This window comes from Erinaceus europaeus, chromosome 4 (genome assembly GCF_950295315.1).
Source record: "Erinaceus europaeus chromosome 4, mEriEur2.1, whole genome shotgun sequence".
Classification (NCBI taxonomy): domain Eukaryota; kingdom Metazoa; phylum Chordata; class Mammalia; order Eulipotyphla; family Erinaceidae; genus Erinaceus; species Erinaceus europaeus.
Window position 1 is genome coordinate 46,273,408 of NC_080165.1, and position 10,427 is coordinate 46,283,834.

Genomic DNA, 10,427 nt, shown 5'->3' on the forward strand with positions numbered 1-10,427 from the left:
AAGGGAACTAGAGCAGAGATACACACATAGAGAGTCCACTCTGAGTCAGATTTCTTCCCCAAAGTAATTCACAAATTCAGAAAGGCAAAGAAGAAAGAAGTGTATGACAAGATTAAAAAAGAGAGAGAGAGAGAGAGATATAAGAGAGAGAGAGAAGGGAGAAGAAAAGAAAAAGAGTTGTAATTAAAGAGCAGTGCAAGGAACCTCCCAAATGTGTATCAGTGAATTAAAAAAAAAAACACCCTGTTTGGTGGTATGGGGTATCCTGCTAGGAGCTGGTCCCAGGGACTGCTTATGGGGGGGGGAAGGATGTATGCTTGAAAATTAAAAGGAAGAAAAAAGAATTTTTTTCCCTACTCTAATCCTTAACCCAAATTAAGTTATAGTCACCTCCTTGGTGTCTAAGGACACCTTATTGGCTGGCCTGCTAAAGGCAGAAAATCCTATTGTTTCCAGGGGAGTGTGTTCGGAGCTCAGCGGCTAGCAGCTTCTCCATCCGCCATCTTCCGGGAAACCCCCCCCTCCAGACATTTTCAAAGGATTTCTCAAAAATGAAAACTAGCTCCAAGTCCTTTGATCCAATGAGAGCTATACTCAAGAAGTCTTTGGATCCGCCCTCAGGGTCGCGGTGGTCCCTGGAGACTCCCAAGAGAAAGCCCCCGAGCTAAAGTGCTCTCTCCGGGTCCTCTGCCGGCCGCCCAGCAGCTCTCTGCAACCGGCGGAGGAGCCGCCTTCCCGGGCGGAGGACAATGCTGGGTGCACTCGCCTTGCCCGGCACCACCAGGGAAGTCTGGAGCCCCGCTAGTCCCTGTCACCTTTACTCTAATTCTTAACCCAAATTAAATTATAATCACCTCTTTGGTGTCACCCCTTATTGTCAGGCCTGCTAAAGGCAGAAAATCCTACCGTTTCTAGAAGATGTGATCAGAGAACACGCTGTTAGCAGTTTCTCAGTCCGCCATCTTCCCTGTCTGCCCATCTTTTTCTTTTTTTTTTTTTTTAAATATTTATTTTATTTATTTATTCCCTTTTGTTGCCCTTGTTGTTTTATTGTTGTAGTTATTATTGTTGTTGTCATTGTTGAATAGGACAGAGAGAAATGGAGAGAGGGAGGGGAAGACAGAGAGGAGGAGAGAAAGATAAGACACCTGCAGACCTGCTTCACCGCCTGTGAAGCGACACCCCTGCAGGTGGGGAGCCGGGGTTCGAACCGGGATCCTTATGCCGGTCCTTGTGCTTTGCGCTACCTGCGCTTAGCCCGCTGCACTACAGCCCGACTCCCCTGTCCATCTTTTTCTATGGTCCCATATTCTCTTCCTTTCCAAGTCACACATACACCTACTATTACTTCCAAATGTCCTTCATTTTTCCTCTTCTCTCCAGGTCCCGATGAGGTTGAAGTTCAGAGCCCTTTGATCATATCCTCCCTATAATTTTTCCCCTGCTGGAATTATGGACTAAAATTCTTCTGAGGGTATAGAAGGTATGCATTTTGGCTTCTGTAATTGTTTCTCCACTGGACATGGATGTTGGCAGGTCAATTCATACCCTTAGATTGTTTCTATATTTCCCTAGCCAGGTAAAGCTCTGGAGAGGTGAGGCTCCAGGACACACACTGGTGAAGTCTTCTGCCCAGGGAAATCAGGATCTAATTATGACATTTACAACTTGGTGGCCGAAAGGTGGTAGGATAACTTTGCTTATATTTCTAACCAAGGGGGCATTTTTTCTGACAATTACATAATATTCATTGTTTTATTTTTCTATTTCAAAATAGAATATTTACAATGGGTTGAAAATCATTAGTTGAAGTAAGGCACCAAAGTAAAAACCCTGCGGTGAGGGTGAGGGTGGTTATTCGGCTTCCCGGGGCGGTGAGGGTGGGGGTGGTTGGGTGGGATGGGACATAGTCTTTCAGTGTTGGGAATGGTGTTTATGTACACTCCTATTAATTTGTCGTCATATAAATCACTAGTTAATTAATATGAGAGGGGGAAAGTTTATTGTATATCTCAAACTTTTTAAAGCACAGACTGAATCTTTTTAATACATAGGCTGAGTCTTTGATAAGTTGACTCTCTCAAAAGCCTAGACCAAGGAGAAAAGAAGCAACCAGGAGCACAGTTATATACAAATAATGTCAAAGGATATAAATTATGGAGATGTTGGGTATTATACAGAAAATTGTAACAAAGGGATATTTCAAAGTTAACCCAATTACTAAATAATGTGATGATAACAATAACTATCTATTGTCTTCTTGAACCTTAAGACAGCAGGAACCTCACATTTCCACTACAGAGCCTATATTTCCCCCAGTCCTGTAAAGTTTACGGTGGGGCACACTTTCCTGCATGCTTCTCTCAATTCATACCAAATACTGCATCCACCGATCCCAACCTAATCAACGCAACGAGTACCACTTCAGCATGCTTCACTTCAGACTGTGTCCAGAGACTTCAGGTGAGGAATGACAACCCTTCAGCTTCATTACTCGGGTGAGACCTTTCCTTTCATAGTATTCTCTAATTCCATTCCCAGCAGTTCACTTACTAACAAAGTCCCAAGACCTAGATATAGACCAGGTCCCATGAGATAGGGCATATGTTCACATGTATCCATAAACTAGCGCAAAATATATACCTGAAAGCAAAAGTACACAATAGTCTACAGTGAGTCAGTATAAAGTTCCTAATGAAATAGTATCTACTTAGACTTAGATACCCTCCTCACCTACTACCTATTACAGTTCTCTCACTCACTCCAAAGCTAAACTTAGCAAAGCAAGGACTGCAAAAGCTGAATAAGGGCAAGAGACTGGCATACTTTAAGGATGACTCTTTAGTCACTGTCAGGCCACCCCATCAGCTGAGGCCCTATACTGGGAGTCCTAAGATTCCCAAACAGACATGATGGGCCTAGACTTCAAATTAACCCCTCTCTCCATCATTACCAGTCATCTCTATCAGGAACAACACAATAGACCCCTTTGTGGGCCCCCATAGGACCTTTCCCTCAACATGGATCAAACACAGTAGAGAATGTTCCATCCTCCGAAGGGAGGCTGGACAACATACTCTATGCTACACCTGAGGAAGATGGGTCAATATTGGGGCAGCTTGGAATGTTTCTACTCATGACCACAGAATGTGAGCCCAGGTCTACAGGGATGCAGAAGTCACATAGGCTCCTAAGCTGAAGATGGCCCCAGACCAAATCAAATCGATTTGGTTTACAGTCAAAAATATATATGTATATATATCCCTTCCCCATATTAGGGAGCTACTCTCTTCCCTGATCTAGCTTTCTGTCCCTTTTCCAGCCATAACATCACCTCCCCCAGAAAATAACTTGGATCTACCTGCATATCAGATTTCAGGCTCAGAGGGGAAAAAAATAGTATAGCCACAGGCCCTTTGAAATATAACTAAAATATGTCTATTACCTATCTACAAAATGGAGGACCCACTACTCTTCATGAGCACTATTCCAGCCTTTAGGTCCATGATTGGTCAACAGTTTGTTTGGCTTCGTATGTTAACTCTATTTTCATCTACCAGGTTCCAGATGCTAACATGATGCCAACCAGACTCCCCTCGACAGACGACCCCACCAATGTGTCCTGGAGCCCTGCTTCCCCAGAGCCCCACCCCATGAGGGAAAGAGAGAGGCAGACTGGGAGTATGGATTGACCAGTCAACACCCATGTGCAGCGGGGAAGCAATTACAGAAGCCAAACTTTCCACCTTCTGTATCCCACAGTGACCTTGGGTCCATACTCCCAGAGGGTTAAAGAATAGGAAAGCTATCAGGAGAGGGGATGGGATACGGAGATCTGGTGGTGATAATTGTGTAGAGTTGTACCCTTCTTATCCTATGGTTTTGTTAATGTCTCCTTTTTTAAATAAATAGAAAAAAAAGAAAATCATTAGTTTTAGTTTTCCTTTTTAATTTACTATTGCACAATGGAAGGTATTTATTAATAATTAAATATGTTAATTGAGTGAATAAAAGATGCATGCATAAATCCATAAAACAAAAATACTTATGACACAATGCTAACTAAAAATGAAGAATTTTGCACTATATATCTGCAAACATGTAGAGAGTTAGTATACATATTAATAGCTTTGAAATGAGGCAGGCAAATGAAAGCATTGATTTTGCTATATAATCAACTTAAAGGATCTTTCATCTCATTATATGTACCACTCTTATTATAGCAAAGTAACACTATAAAAATGAATGAATATGATTATATGCAAAACTAGATTTTATAAGATTATGAGATTTAAAAGATAATAGCATCACAATAGATGATCAAAATATTTAAAGCAAGTGCTCAAGATATTTCCCTCAAAGTAACCAAAAATTATACTTGGGTGGGGATAGATAGCATAGTGGTTATGCAAAGAGACTGTCATGCCTGAGGCTCCAAAGTCCCAGGTTCAATCCTCTGCACCACCATAAGCCAGAGCTGAGCAGTGCTCTGGTGTTTCTCTGTGTCTTTCTTTCTCTGCATCTCTCTCAAAAATAAAATAAATAAAATACTTAAAAAAAAACTGTCTGTAAAATTAAAAAAAAAGAAACTGAAGCTGAGTATAACCAGAGCAAAAAAAAAAAAATTACCAAGTAAACAAGCCAAAAAATAAGAAAAAAATTATACTTAAGCCAAATAATTCTTGGCTACCTTCTTTAGATAAGCAGACCATGTAGTACTTTAGTTTAATAAATGTTTTTACCAAGGAAAAGAAAAATATGGCAAGCTTTGAAGTTAAAAAACATCCTTTGTTAACCCAATTAACAAATAATGTGATGATAACATTAACTATTGATTGTCTTTTTGAACCCTAAGACAGCAGGAACCTCACACCTCCACTATAGAGCCCCTACTTCCCCCAGTCCTGGAACCCTTGAATAGGGCCCACTTTCGTATGCATCTCCCAATCCAAACCAAATAATATTGCATCCGCCAATCACAACCTAACCAACGCAACGATTGCCACCTCAACATGCTTCACTTCAGACTGTGTCCAGAGACTTCACGTGTGGAATGACAACCCTTCAGCTTCATTACTCGGGTGAAACCTTTCCTTTTATAGTACACTCTAATTTCATCTCAGGTAGTTCACTTTCTAACAAAGTCCCATAACCTAGATATACACCAGTTTCTCTGAGAGAGAGCTTATGTGCACACGTATCCATAAACTACTGCAAAATATATACCTGAAAGCAGAAGTACACTAGAGTTTGCAGTGAGTACCTCCCTAACACTTCCTCTCCACTATTCCAAGCTAGGGATCCATGATTGCTCAACAAATTGTTTGGCTTCGTATGTTAACTCTCTTTTCAATCACCAGGTTCCAGATGCCACCAGGATGCTGGCCAGGCTTCCCTGGATTGAAGACCCCACCAATGTGTCCTGGAGCTCAGCTTCCCCAGAGACACACCTTACTAGGGAAAGAGAGAGGCAGACTGGGAGTATGGACCGACCAGTCAACGCCCATGTTCAGCGGGGAAGCAATTACAGAAGCCAGACCTTCTACCTTCTGCAACCCTCAATGACCCTGGGTTCATGCTCCCAGAGGGCTAGAGAATGGGAAAGCTATCATGGGAGGGGGTGGGTTATGGGGATTGGGTGGTGGGAATTGTGTGGAGTTGTACCCCTCCTACCTTATATTTTTGTTCATTAATCCTTTCTTAAATAAAAAATAAAAAAAAATCCTTTGTAAAGCTGGGTATATTCTATATTTCCAAAATATTAAGTTGAATTCTCAAGGAAAATAAGCAGAAAACCCAGTAGGTTAAAAGTATCCCCTAGAGTAGCTGCCTATGAAGTGACTTCTGCAAAATAGGTACCAGGAGTATCAAAACTTCTTAACTTCACAGATTCTTTTCTTGACTTTTAAGTATCAGGTAGATAATTGCTTAAATATTTTGTAAATCTCAGTTTGATGCTGAAAAGATTCAGTTTAAGCATTTACTTCATTTTCTAAAACTCAGAATATTTCCCTAAGTAGAATCAGTATTATTTTAGTCTATCATAACTTAGTTAGATGACTCCTAATTTCCAGTGATGTTGTACATTGTACCCAACTTCCCCCAGTATATTATATTTACTTTGATGTAACCCATTGATCTTATCCAGATATTCACATGTGTTAATTTCTGTACTTTTTAAAATCTTGCTAACTTGTTTGCCCTAAACTTCTCATTAGATAAAATTCATTTATTTTGAATATTATGCAAGTAGTACACTCTACACATAACCTGGAACATTCTTTTATTTATTTGAGAAAGGAGACATTAACAAAACTGTAGGATAGGAGGGGTACAACTCCACAGAATTCCCACCACCAGATCTCCATATCCTATCCCCTCCCCTGATAGTTTTCCCATTCTCTATCCCTCTGGGAGTATGGACCCAGGGTCATTGTGGGTTGCAGAAGGTGAAAGGTCTGGCTTCTGTAATTGCTTCCCTGCTGAACATGGGCGTTGACTGGACAATCCATACTCCCAGTCTGCCTCTCTCTTTCTCTAGTAGGGTGGATCTCTGGGGAAGTAGAGCTCCAGGACACATTGGTGGGGACGTCAGTCCAGGGAAGTCTGGTAGGCATCATGCTGGCATCCGGAACCTGGTGCCTGAAAAGAGAGTTAACATACAAAGCCAAACAAATTGTTGAACAATTATGGACCTAAAGGCTGGAATAGCGCAGATGAAGTGTTGGGGGGGGGTACTCTCTGCAGACTCTTGTGTACTTCTGCTTTCAGGTATATATTTTTCACTGGTTTATGCACACGTGTGAACATATGCTCTATCTCAGGGGACATGGTCTATATCTAGGTTTGGGGACTTCTTGGGGAGTGGACCACCTGGAATAGAATTAGAGAATACTATGAAAGGAAAAGTCTCACCCGAGCGATGAAGCTGAAGGGTTGTCATTCCACATCTGAAGTCTCTGGACACAGTCTGAAGTGAGGCATGCTGGGGTGGCACTCCTTGCGTTGGTTAGATTGGGGTCGGCGGATGCAATATTATTTGATATGAATTAAGAGAAGCATGCAGGAAAGTGGGCCCCACCCTAAGGTAACCTGGAACATTCTTAATCGGCCCCACATTAGAGACTTATGGGTCAACTATTTTTCTCTTTAATGTTCTACACCAGCTTTCTTCTTAACATTACACAAGACAAAGTTTTTTGAACATAGATGAAAATGAGTAATCTCTGGATTTATCTGTTCCATCTGGGTATATATTCCAGGTTTTTCATGGTGTTTTCGTTCATTAAAAAATATTTACTGGTTGCTTACTGCATCCTTAAAGGAGTGTCCTAGGAGTTTGGTGTATGGTATAAAATAACAAATAGATCTCTTCTCTCAGAGAATTTATAATCCACTGGTTATCCAAGATTGTGCCAATAATTAGCTGATGGTGTCAAGTAGGTAAATATTAGATGAAAGGGTGGCTATATTTTTCAAAAATTCAATGCAATTTTATCACTTGCCTTAACTAGTAAATGACCTTCACCTCTCCTCTCTAGGATTGCATACATGTAATATATATATATATGTAGATGCATATATATATATATATATATATATATATATTAGAAATCAAAGAAAAATGCTACAGTAAAATTCAGCCTTGGCATTCAAAGAGATTATGATGCCAAGAATAAACCAAAAATAACCATGTTACTATCTTGAGAGAAGAATTTTCAAACACTTTATCTTGCCCTTTAGTGTACCATTGACCAAGCTTGGAAGAGCTACTTTACAAAGTTCTTTAGATACCCTTAAACTTGAATAGGAGCTTTATGATAAAATTATATAGTGGATGCAGGGTTGAGGATAAAACTGGAAGAAATAAAGGGTGAATTTATAATGTATATCTAAATTGCAGTGTGAGTGAACTTGAATAAACAAACAAAAATGAATGACAAGCCCTATAGGTATTAAAAAGTCTGTAAAAGTCAGCCTAAGACTACAGTTTTTTTTTCTTTGAACTTTAGTCTTAGGCTCACTTTTACAGGCTACTAGAACATATTTTACAGTTAAGGTATTAGTCTACTCTTCCAAAATTCATTCTTCTACAAAAACTCTGTTTCCAACTCTTATACCATCTCCCCAGACAATACCTTTATCCTACTTGCATGTTAGCTGTCAGGCTCAAGCAAAAATTAGGAAAGTCATGGGCCCCTTGGAATATACATAAAATAGATTATTAACTTTTTCCAAAATGGAGACCCCCAAATCTTACCTGCTATATTCTTGCCTTTAGGTTCCTGATTAATAAACATTTTGTCCCACTTTATATCTTAATGCTTTTTTTGCCACCAAGCTGCAGATGTTACCATGATGCCAACCTGACCTCCCTGGGCAACCTCACCAATGTGTCCTGGAACCCCACCTCTCCAGAGCCCCACCCCACTAGGGAAAGATAGAGACAGGCTGGGTGTATGGATCAACCAGCCAACGCCCCTGTTCAGCAGTAAAGCAGTTATAGAAGCCAGACCTTCCACCTTCTCCATCTCATAGTAATCCTGGGTCCATGCTTCCAGAGGAATAAAGAAAAGGGAAGCTTTCAAGGGAGGGGATTAGATACAGAGTTCTGGTAGTGGGAATTGTATGGAATTGTACCCCTCTTATCCTATGGTCTTGTTGACTTTTATTTTGTAAATAAAAATAAATAAATAAGTTTTATTTATATTTATTGGAGGGCTAAAATGGGTTATGGTGCACTCGTTGAGGCATGATTTCCAAACCAAATTTATAACTCTAGCTTTGCACATATTTCCTATTAACAAAGCTATATACAAATAGGATAACCTCCACATGGGTTAGCATACATGCCAATATCCAAATTTCACACAACAGAATGGCAGTTTTGCCACCTGCACACCTGTTATCTAAAGCATATGGCTCGCCTTTTAATCAACAATGCAAAACATAGGCTCCTCATGCACTCCACTGAGGTTTCATTTCTACTTCTGATCCAACCCTTGGCAAAGTTTTCTTGAAACATCTTGATATTTGAAAGTGAGACTTTAAGACCTGCTAACTACACATTCCATTAGGTGTCTAAGTTAAAAACGATGTACTTGACTCTCACTGTGAATCACCCCGTGGAAAGTTCTGACCTTATATGGATAATGGTGGAGGCAAATACACATCTATTTGTAGTTTTTTTTGGCATTATTTGCAATTCTACATCTGAAGGGTATATCTGGAAACAAAGACAGGAATACAGAAAACTAGAAGAGACTACGTCTCTTCACAAATTTATGAAGTCACCATATGGCTTTCAACATCCTATTTCTTAACTTCTTTTCTTGTGGGAAATAAACTTCTAGATTACTCAAACCAAACTAGAAGTTCAAATTATTTTGATGTTATTTGGTAAGAGTACATGCTTCTTTTTTGTTTTGTTTTATTCAATATCATGTTTTTAAGATCTGTTTATATTTCGGTATATAACTGCAGTTTATTCTTTTTCATTTATATTTAGTATTTTATCATGTAAATACACTTTACCCCTTTTGAAAGACATCTAGGTTATTTCCAATTTAGAACAGTATGATCAGTGAGTCTGTGAATAGTGTTGAACATATCTAAGGCACAGCTTTCTTAGTGTTTCCCATACTACTAACTTAGAAATGTAATAGGTTGGTCATAAAGAATATCTTCAGGGGCTGGGTGGCAGAGCAGTGAGTTAAGCGCACATGCTGCAAAGTGCAAGGACCAACTCCAGGATCCTGGTTAAAGCCCCCAGCTCCTCACCTGAAGGCGGGGGTCGCTTCGCAAGTGGTGAAGCAGGCCTACAGGTGTCTATCTTTCTCTCCCGCTCTCTGTCTCCCCATCTCTCTCCATTTCTCTCTGTCCTATCCATCAACAAAAACAACTATAACAACAATAACAACCACATATAACAACAAGGGCAACAAAATGGGAAAAATGCCTCCAAGAGCAATGGATTCATAGTGCTGGCACCGAGCCCCAGTGATAACCCTGGAGGCAAAAATAATGATAATAATAATAATAATAATATCTTCAATTTATTACCTTTTTTCCAAATTGCTTTCAAAGTAGTTGCAGCTGTGTAGCTTGCTAGGTTTTGGCAAATTATTTCCTACCAACACATTAGAAAAGTCACTACTTTCTTAGTATCGCCCATAATTGGTCTTGTCAGAATAAAATTTTTGCTAAGCTGGTGGAGTATTTCAGGATTACATTATATATTGAATTTGTATTTCTCTTTTTCTAGTGAAGCTGAGTACCTTCTCATACTTTTCATCTTCCTATAGACTTTTATGAACTAGCTTTTCAAGTAACTTGACTATTATACTATTGGGGTTTGTGTCTTTTTCTTATTGGTTTGAGAACGTTTTTATATACCCTAAAGAAGTGTCATTTACTCATTATTGCCA